The 10180-nt window shown below is 45.6% G+C and overlaps 1 pseudogene; it reads right to left on the reverse strand.

Annotated features, from left to right (window-relative positions):
* Positions 1-8002: 8002 nt before the first annotated feature.
* On the reverse strand, positions 8003-8644 carry LOC119177960 (uncharacterized; annotated as a pseudogene).
* Between the last annotated feature and the right edge of the window lie 1536 nt (positions 8645-10180).

Here is a 10180-nt window from a genome sequence, read left to right on the forward strand (position 1 = left end):
GAGGAAGATAGCATCAATTTGTCTGTTACAGTCAAGATTCGTATGAAGGTCGTAAATAAAAAGAGCTAGCTGCGTTTCGCAAGAAAGGTCCTTGCGGAATCCATGTTGTGCAGGATGAAAGAAATGATTGGCATCCAAATGGTCCATAATGAGTGAGTAAATGACATGTTTTATGATTTTACTTGGCAGACTCGTGAGGGAGATGGGGCGATAATTTAGCGGGTGAAGCCTGTTACCTGCTTTGTAGATAAGAATCACTTTTCCCACATTCCAGTCGTGAGGAATGCAACCTACTGAAAACGACTGAGCAAACAACAGACACAAAAATGTCGAGGATATATCTTTAGTGTTTCTTAACAATTTTGAGTTAATACTATTGATACCATCACAGGACGAAAGCTTTAGGTTATCAATCACATTTGAAATATCATCTACGCTGAACGCGATGGCCGGCATACTGGATACTACGTTGCTAGACAGTAAAGGTAGAGGAGGACTAGTATCCTTGGTAAAAACTGAGACGAAGGCATTGTTGAAAGTTGTGGTACAGTCAGTACCAGACATAATGTTTCCCGAGTCATCAACAAGTGTTAAGGCGCTAACATGACTTGGGTTTATTACTTGCCAGAATTTCTTTGGGTTTTCTCTAAGTATTTTGGGCAAGTCATTGTTTAAAAAAAGCATGCTTGGCACCACGAACAGCAGATAGATACATTTTTTCGGCAGAATGATATTTTTCCCAAGTGTTAGCATTCGTACCCTGTTTAGCAGCTCGGAAAAGTATTTTCTTCTTATTTTCTAAACACTTTAAGTGATTAGTGAACCATGGCATCTGCCGATTCTCACGGAAGGTAATTTTCGGTATGTGTTTCTCTGCTAATTGAATCATTTTACTTTTGAAGAGCACCCGGTTATCATCAATAGATTGCTCGTGAAATCGAGACTCAAAGATAGGTAGAAAGGCAGCTAATTCGTCATTAATGGCTTGGAAGTTTCCTCTATCGTATAGGCTGACTGTTATGCTATATTTTGCACGTGGTGGTGCAGAAAATAAAAATGTGGCGTGAAGAACTTTGTGGTCACTGATAGGAGGAAGAAAGGTTAAAGATGATAAGCTGTCTGGGTGATTAGTTAGTATAAGGTCTAAGACTTTCGCACAGTCACGCGAAACACGTGTTGGTTCGGAAACAAGCTGTGAAAGATCAAAGTTTAAACAGACGTCGATGAGATCTCTAGCCTCAGGGTTAGTTGATGCTACGGAATATAGGTTACGCCAGTTGATACCGGGGAAGTTAAAGTCGCCGAATAAAAGAATATGAGCACTAGGATGCGCAGCTATAACCTGGCACAAAACGCTGTTTAACTTGCTAGGAAAATCGCGGCTGTTAACGGGAGGTCGATAACAGGCTCCCGGCAGGACAGCCTGTGGGAATGAGCGGAGAAGTAGCCTGGCTATCTCGAAGCCAGCAGGAGGCGCAATTGTCGTGCAAGGTAATTGCTTGCTGAATGCTATAAAAACTCCCCCACCTCGCGTTCCTAAACGGTCATGACGATGAACTTCGAAGTTTGGCAAGTCTGATAATACCTAATTGTCACTGATGTCGCCCATGAGCCGTGTTTCTGTTATGATGAGTAAATTACTGCTAGATGAAGAAACAAGACTTGGTATATCTTCATGCTTTAGAAGGAAACTGCGGGCGTTAGTGAAAATAACAGATAAAGAAAGATTATTCACTGTGGCAATGGGGCGAGGGTTTCGTGAACCTCTGTAGCGCTTTGATTGCTAGTGACTCTCTTTAACGGTATTGGATGATTCATCATATACATTGCGTTTGGATCCTATGACAAGTGTCTTGAAACGTAGTTTGAAGGGTGCTCCTTTACTTTTGCCGAAAGCAGTAAGATGTTTGCAGGCATTTCGAACGGCTGGTGAAAAATCTTGGCCAATTGCGCAATTACTCCCCTTTAACTTACGACCGCCAGCCAGGACTAATTCTTTAGCTTTGTAGAGCGCAAATTTAACTATGATGGGGTGGTTACGGCCAGGTGCGTACCGTCCCAGCCGGTGTGCATGCTCTATTTTTTTATCATCAAGGCTTATATGTGCATGTGCTCACTAATCTTATCAATGAACAATTTTTCGGACTGTGTAAAGGTAAAGAAGGGTTGCAATCAGAAATGCCATACAATATTAAGTTATTTCTACCAGACTGGTTGTCAGCGACGTCTTTGCCGCTCTCGAGAATAGACACCAGGCGACCAGTTACGCTTGTAGCAGCATGCACTGCTTTTAATTCGTTGCGTAAGGGCATGAGTGCCCGGTAGTGTTGCTCAAGTTCCGTCATTCGCTTACTTAGATCCGTCAGTGTTTTATCGGTACTCATAACTTGATTCTTTAGGCTTTGCACCTCAGTGATTAGTTTGCTTTGCCCGGCTGTCAGCTTCTGTAACTCAGCGAGAACATCGCTCATACTGGGCCCTGGATCGGTTTCCACATCTCCTGATAGCAACAGCAAAGTCTGGATGACATGTATACATTCACCAAATAGAGCAAGGCAGCACTGGGGGCTCGGCAGCTGCACCAAACAGTAATCACTAGATTTCTTATTAAATAGGCTGTATTTTGCACTAACCTGCACGGCGAAAACCAGCGTGTTAGAACACCTCGTTGTGGCGCAGCCACCGAGCCCACAAAGCGGTCGCGATGGTCGCTGCTCCTTTATAGTTGGTGGACTTGACAGTGTCACTTTCGATGCAGAATCCGACGATGGCTGGAGCATCCAGTACTAGGGTGTCGATATGCGTTCCTCCGGCGAAGCCTAAACAAGCGGAATGGCAATCTGATTTGGGTAGTGGTAGAATTATGGTGCATGCTCCATTGGCACCATGGTGCATACCATCTGCACAAGAGGCAGCAACACGAGGCAGAGAGCGGCGGTGATTATCTGCACGGCAAAAACCAGCGTGTTAGAAGACAGCGTTGTGACGCAGCCACCGAGCCAACCTTAGAAGGGTGCCATTGCTAGATTCAAAGACGAATGAAGAGTGGGACCACAGTTGGCCAGCTCTGTTACACTTTTCGTAAGGTGGAGCAGCGGTGCATGTTAAATAACATGGAACTTTTGTAATCTTCAGAGCAAAATCGAACAGTCTATTCATTGCTACCACGACTTCTTCCCTGCTGATGTGATCCTTGAGAAGAAGGTAGAGTGATCTTGCTATCAAGCACATGTGACTTCGATACGGACATGGCAAGATGCCATTCACGCATCGGCCAGCGTAGGAAAGGACCCACCACTTCCATTCGCTTGCCTTTCACAAGCATCTTTCTTTAATGCTTCGCGTCATTCTCGTGAGTCAGCAGTGTGGCTTTGCATTGGTGAGCCTGTGATCCAATTTCCGTACATTTTTTGGCTGCCCGATGAGCCAAACCATATGTTGGCAAGGTGCTTGGCCGCACCTTCTAGGACATTGTGCGTATAATCGGGGCACACGGTCCACACTAAATCAAACCCTAGCAGCCGGGCAAGTAGTGAAATGTCTTTGATACAATTCGATGGTTCACCTGACTTCTGGGATCTTTCCTTGTCCCTTTGAAAAGTGTCATTCGTTCTTGGTTCCGGCGCGTGGCCATCTTTCGACAGTGGATATTTCAGCGACCCTGCAAATGAACAAAACAAAAAATGGGCCTTTCAAGAAAGTTGTAACATGACACCAGTGTTTGGCAATGTTGTACAAGAATTAAAGTAAAAAATTCTGCCCTATAGCGAGCATGCAAAGTATATATATTTACATTTGAGATAGATTGTTCGTTAGATGCCTGATTAGATGTTTACAGAAGATTACAAGCGTTCTTACTGCATAATTGTAAAAGTATGCTTAGTTTTGAATGCTTGCTATGCTATAATGATTGTCAGTAGGTTTAATGAATGTTACCATTGTAACCCATCATTAGCAAAAAGCGAAAACTCACAGTATGCATTGAAATATATGCATGTGGGAAACTTTTAAAACTTTTGCTTGGGCACACTAAACTGAACTTTCGCTTGAACAGATGTGATACTCACCAGAGAAATAAACGCTTTTGTGGTAACAGAAGCTCAGCTGTAATACCCGTTGAATTGTTTCTTGTTAAGTACTCCAGCTCGTGCAGGTGCATTGACGCAGCAGCAAACCACAATGACTTTAGATGACAACTTGAGATCGTTGCCCTCCCATTTGATAGCCCCAACTTTGCTGATATTTTCAATGAACAGCTCCAGAAAAAGTGCTCCAAAAGGGGTGCAAGTGAAAATGGAGAAACACGATGAATTAACAGCTGAATTGAGAGCCAGGACGTTCTATACATAATTGCCTATGAAACGTGGCATTTACATCAAGTATTTATATTCTGAGCCTGCCAGAACAAAAAGAAACTTCAGCTTCCGTCCTGCCCGATGTCGCTGTATGGGCTAGTAAATCAAGCTCTTGCACAACTAGCTAGCTGATACCATATCTTATGTCGCAATCTGTATGCACCCACCATGCAAAAGCTCATGATTGAGCACATGTTTTGCTGCTGGAGTAACATTGTACATTACCAGCGAGACCCGTGGGCTGTGTAGGGAAGCTAGCGTGAATTGGGCTTGCAGCTCTCTTCTCTTGACTTTGTGGGGGTGCTGACACCCCCTGTAAAGTTGTTTGCGCCCCGTGGCGCATGTCTTGCCCCAAGGCCGTATTTTGGTGGTGACCACCGCCAGGCGATAGATGGCGTTGTGTTCGCTTTGAGTACCACTGTTGGTAGAGTGGTAGCGTTGGCGGTGACCCCTGGCAGAAGGCAGGCCTTGGTAGCGGAGGAGAGTTGAGCGAGTCTCTCCTGCGCGTGGCGGCTGCCGGGAATGGTTCTCTCTTGCGGTGGGTCTACCGTGGACGGCGCCACAGGCCGCCTACGGTAGGCCCATGTGGTGATTCAAGCGTTGGCGACCTCGCCTTGGGTGTGTTAGTGTGTTTGTCATGTTGTGTGTTTGTCGTGTTATTGTGTAATGATGTCCTAGCGTGTTAATTACTGATGTATAATTCGGCGGACGATATCGTCATCTAAATTAATTAAATAAATGTATGTATGTTGTTTGGTTTGTACCGACCGCGTCTGCTGTGTCCGTTCACTCCAAGAGCATGGCGAGGCGCTCGCCTCGTCGAGACCCCACACTGGCTGCCCAATGTCGAGCTCTTGGAGTATCGGACGACAGTTTTTGCGGTTCGGTTGAAGCTTTTGTTAGAGCGGACGGAGAGTAGGCCTAGGGGGACTTTTTTGCTAGCGTCGGCGGTGTGCTTTCTTGAGAAGCGAGCATATTGGTTTTGTGACGTGTTTGAATTTGTCGGCAGATTGAGTTTTTATTTTTTTTTTGCTCGCAAGTGTTGTTCTTTTTTATTAGTGTTAGTTTTCAAAACCGTTGTTGAATTCGGATGAGAGCCATGCGGTCTGAATCCTGGGGTGAGCAAGGCTTAGAGTACGTGGTTGTAGGCCAGGCCCGAAGCGAGTGAGTACGGAAGCCTTGTGGGCGGTCCGATTTTCTGTAAATAGCTTCTTCTATCTCTTTGGGCTCAGGGAGTCGGGGCGTCGTTGTTGACTTGCATTGCGGCTCGGCGCCGGGGCATTGTGACACCGCCCTGGGCGGTGGACGCTGATCGCTCGGTAAGCTGCTGTGTGCGGCGAGCGATAGGACCACCTCACAGAGTGGACGTTTCCTCGCGGCTGCCTCTTCTGCGCCTAGGCTGGATGCTGGGTGGATGCCGGTTTTCGTCGAGCGACTCATTAGGCCTAAGGCTCTGCGCAGCCGCCTGTCGCACGTAGCACAACTAGGTGGATCGTGGCGTTGAGGTGTTGCGCTTTGCTTCCCTCACTTTTTTTAAATCTTGCGATGCACGAGTTAGGAAAAGAGATTTTTGTTTTATTTTGATGGGCGTCTCGGCCGCCGCCAATGTATTGGCTAGCAGTACTGACCATCGTACCACGTGGCCGAAAAGCCCGAAGCTCCCTTCCCTAGGCCCTGCTCCATTGTTTCTTTCGAGTTTTTGTTTTTTTGTTGATGTATTCAGCGGGAGGGATGTCATTCACGGCCGGCTGTCTTCTGCACATCATCAGCGTCGCTGGCCAGGAATGCGGTTGTGAGGTCGGGCGATGGAGATGCCAGAAACCTGCGCAACTGCCTGCAGTCCGGCGCTCTCGTGAGTGCTAGTCGCAGCTGGAAGACGTGTCGGCGCTAGCGAGGGTTCGTTGCGCAGATGGCAACGTTGCTGTTGCGGGGCCGGTACTGAGGTGAAGTCGAGCCGAACAGTGCAGCAGTGTCGACCAGCGGCGGTGTCGTGGTGCAAGGACATATGGACATGCGATGTCATTTTTTTGTTGTTAAAGCTTGTGTAGCTAATTTTTGTTTTAGGAATATGGGTTGATTTAAGGTTGGAAGAATGTGGGGGTGCTGACACCCCCTGTAAAGTTGTTTGTGCCGCGTGGCGCATGTCTCGCCCCAAGGCCGTATTTCGGTGGTGACCACCGCCGGGCGATAGATGGCGTTGTGTTCGCTTTGAGTACCACTGTTGGTAGAGTGGTAGCGCCGGCGGTGACCCCTGGCGGAAGGCAGACCTTGGTAGCGGACGAGAGTTGAGCGAGTCTCTTCTGCGCGTGGCGGCTGCCGGGAATGGTTGTCTCTTGCGGTGGGTCTTTGAACTTTGAACTTTATTATGAATAAACAACATACAGTAAAGAAAAACATGTTAGCAACATCTGGATCCTTAGCAGAATGCTAGTAGGGATCCATGCAATTATAACATACATTAATTAGAGGCAGGAGAAAGAGTTGTATAATGAACGACATTTTAGTTTAAGATGCAGATTGTTTTGATAAACATATCACTCATACACAGATACCGAACACATTGAAGAGGAAAAATCCAACTTATACATTACACTTTGAACACGTTTTTGGTTTGCATACTTAACGTAATACATCTAATATTTCTGTACATCTGGTAATAGCATTCCTGGTCAGCATACAAAACATTAGTTTAAAATCATGTCACTTTTCATCATTTCACAAAACTTATCAGTAGTCTAATAGAGCTCTTTGTAACGACGTTTGAGCATTAATGTGAAAGCATTATGTTGTTTCACTTCCACTGGTAGGTTATTCCACAATGATGTTCCAACACTATAAAGTCGTCTTTTGCCATAAACATTTTTAACCAGTGGTTTTAGGAAGTTACCACAATGACGGGCTCTTGTTTGCAATTCTGAGGGAATAAAAAGGGAGCGGTGAAGAGGGATATTGCATGTTAGAGACTTGTACACCATTATTCTTGTTTTATAATTTATTACTAGTTGTAGAGGCATTACCTGGTACTGTCGAAAGAGTGGTTTAGATGAGGCCATATAGTTTGCGTTTGATATAAATCGGATAGCACGTTTTTGCAGGACTATAAGTGGCTTTAAGTATTAATCGTATGTATGGCCCCAAGACTCAATACAGTATGAGAGTTGGCTGTGAAATAGGGCAAAATATATTGTTCTTAAAGTTTCCGCATCGAAGTACTGGCGACATTTGAAAAGAGTATAGCAGACTGTCGCAAGTTTTTTGCAGAGAGAGTCTATATGCATTTTCCAGCTGAAATGATGATCCAACACAATTAGGTATGTTCCAAGGTCTGCCGTGGACGGCGCCGCGGGCCGCCTACGGTAGGCCCACGTGGTGGGTCAGGCGTTGGCGACCTCGCCTTGGGTGTGTTAGTGTGTTTGTCATGTTGTGTATTTGTCGTGTTATTGTGTAATGATCTCCTAGCGTGTTAATTACTGATGTATAATTTGGCGGACGATATTATCGTCTAAATTAGTTGAATAAATGTATGTATGTTGTTTGGTTTGTACCGACCGTGTCTGCTGTGTCCGTTCACTCCAAGAGTGTGGCGAGGCGCTCGCCTCGTCGAGCCCCACAACTTTCAGCAGTTTAGTCAGTGGAAAGTCAGGTTGCTAAACTACGCAGCCACAACAATCATTTTGGAGTTGCGGCTTTCTTGGGGTCAACTCCTCTTCATCCTCTGAAAAGCACCGTATTGAACATTGAACACTGCATCTTTTCTTGTTATTAATGCAATTGTGCAGCTTCCACAAAAGTGTTTCTAAGCCTGTGGCAATGACTGCACCATTGAGGGTGTCCTCAAAAGTTCTTGAATATTTGCTCACGATTTCTCTAGCAAGAGCTTGTAGTACTCTGCGCCCAGGATTCTGGAAGCAGGCCATGACTTGGTCGCACAATATCCTCACCATCTCATTGAGGTCACTTTTCAATGGGCATCTGCCTTCCTGGCACGCTCTCTTGAGTTCAGGTGGGCAAGCATCCCTAGGAATTTCAAAGGCCTGGTCTAGCTCATTAAGAGAATCTTTATTTATTTCTGGGAAAGATACTAGCATGGCTGGTAGAGCAGCTGTCTGGAATTTTTCAAGCAGGATGCGTCTGCTCACTGCATTTAGAAACATTAGGTCTCCTTCTACGACATATGTCAGGTTCTCAAGCGATTGCACACCACAGTCGAGCAGCTTCTGCACAGTAAATTGAATTGCTTCATTGTCTAAGTGCGGCAGCTAGCTGGAAATGTACTGTATCAAGTCCATTTTTCCTGCCAAGAACGTGAAATTAGGCAAAATTTAATATAGCATGCTTTAACACAACAACCGCTATGGAGTCCAATCAAGAAGGCTTTCAAGCTTTGTCAGTTTGAATGGACAATCACAGCTGATAATGTTATAGAAATGCATAGCAGGCTTATATCTTGTGAGGGCAATTCTTAGCAAGAAAAGTTTTTGTCGATGCTGGTAAGAATATGCTTAATCTCACCAAAAACAAGAGCACCATCCATCCGCCCCATCCGTCCGCCCCACGCATCACTTGCGTGGATTTCATAACTGAATCGCTGATGGGGCTAGAAACATGTATTGGGACTGTAGTGGGTCTCTGCAGCGTAGTCACTTTTGTAGTGTGGAATTGCGAAAATAACATTGCGTGACCCCATAAAAGCTTTTTTTTTCCTCCGTACTGCACAGGTGTCATTAGAAAATATAGCTCGCTTAGATCATAAATTTCCACACAACCAACCAAAACCTTATTTTAAGCTTTAAAAAAATACCCGCATTTTAAAGCCGTAATGTAGGAACGCTGGTACAGTACATGCATGCTACCCTGTGAAGTCATTTGATATGCATCCACTATGCTAACTTGACCGTTTTTTCACTGCCATGACATCAGATGTTGGCCGCCACACATTTTTTTCTTCACATATATTACTTTCCTTGAACCCACTAGGCCGTTTGAGTGATTAGCGTGATGACGGCGACGAGATGAGTATGCAAACGAGAAATGCAGGAAAACAAAATGGAAAGTGAAAATCATGCTTGTAAATCAAGTATACGAACATCTGTACTCACCGCCGATATCTCTCAAGGTTCGTAGAAGGTATCACGGCATCGCCTTTCCCATAGCACTCCGGAAAAATTGTCGGAATGTATGCTGGGTATTGTGCTATTGAACTTCTCTCATTACCCACGAAGTGGGCGCGCACTGCATATGCGACTTTGGTTCTTCACAGGCCGCCAAAGGCCTCCATCAGGACTAAAAAGGCAGAGTTGACGACCACGATCGCCATTTATGCACAATGAAGGCAAAGAAAGCAAAAAAAAAAGAGCGTCTGTTCAGCTCGCACATCTCACCGCCCTGATCTAACGCTCCTGTCGCTCGGTCTGGTACGGCCTCCAAGAAAATCCGTAGAACTTTATCTTTGGCACCTTACAGGCAGTGTTTCTGTAGCTGTTGTGACAGCCGTACACACAACAATACACAGTTCCGGCCCTTTTTGACCGCGATTTATCTTCGTCTTTTAAAGCTGCCATGCTCGTGACCGTACGCACTCACTTCGCGATACGACTGACTAGGAGCGCGCCGCGTCGCTGGTGGCGCAACCTGTCCAGTCAAAACTGCAGTGCTCTAGGCCCATAGCAAACACCTTGTGGGTTTAAGAATATATTTTAAGTCACTTCCCAGGTGTACCTAAATGCTCATTCTCCTAATTGAGGCCCATCCCGAGCGCGCCCAACGCTGACGTAGCTCTACAGGAAGGGCAACAAAAGTTCTAGTGACGTCACACCAGATCTGTA

Source organism: Rhipicephalus microplus, chromosome 1, assembly GCF_043290135.1.
Source record: "Rhipicephalus microplus isolate Deutch F79 chromosome 1, USDA_Rmic, whole genome shotgun sequence".
Lineage (NCBI taxonomy): Eukaryota > Metazoa > Arthropoda > Arachnida > Ixodida > Ixodidae > Rhipicephalus > Rhipicephalus microplus.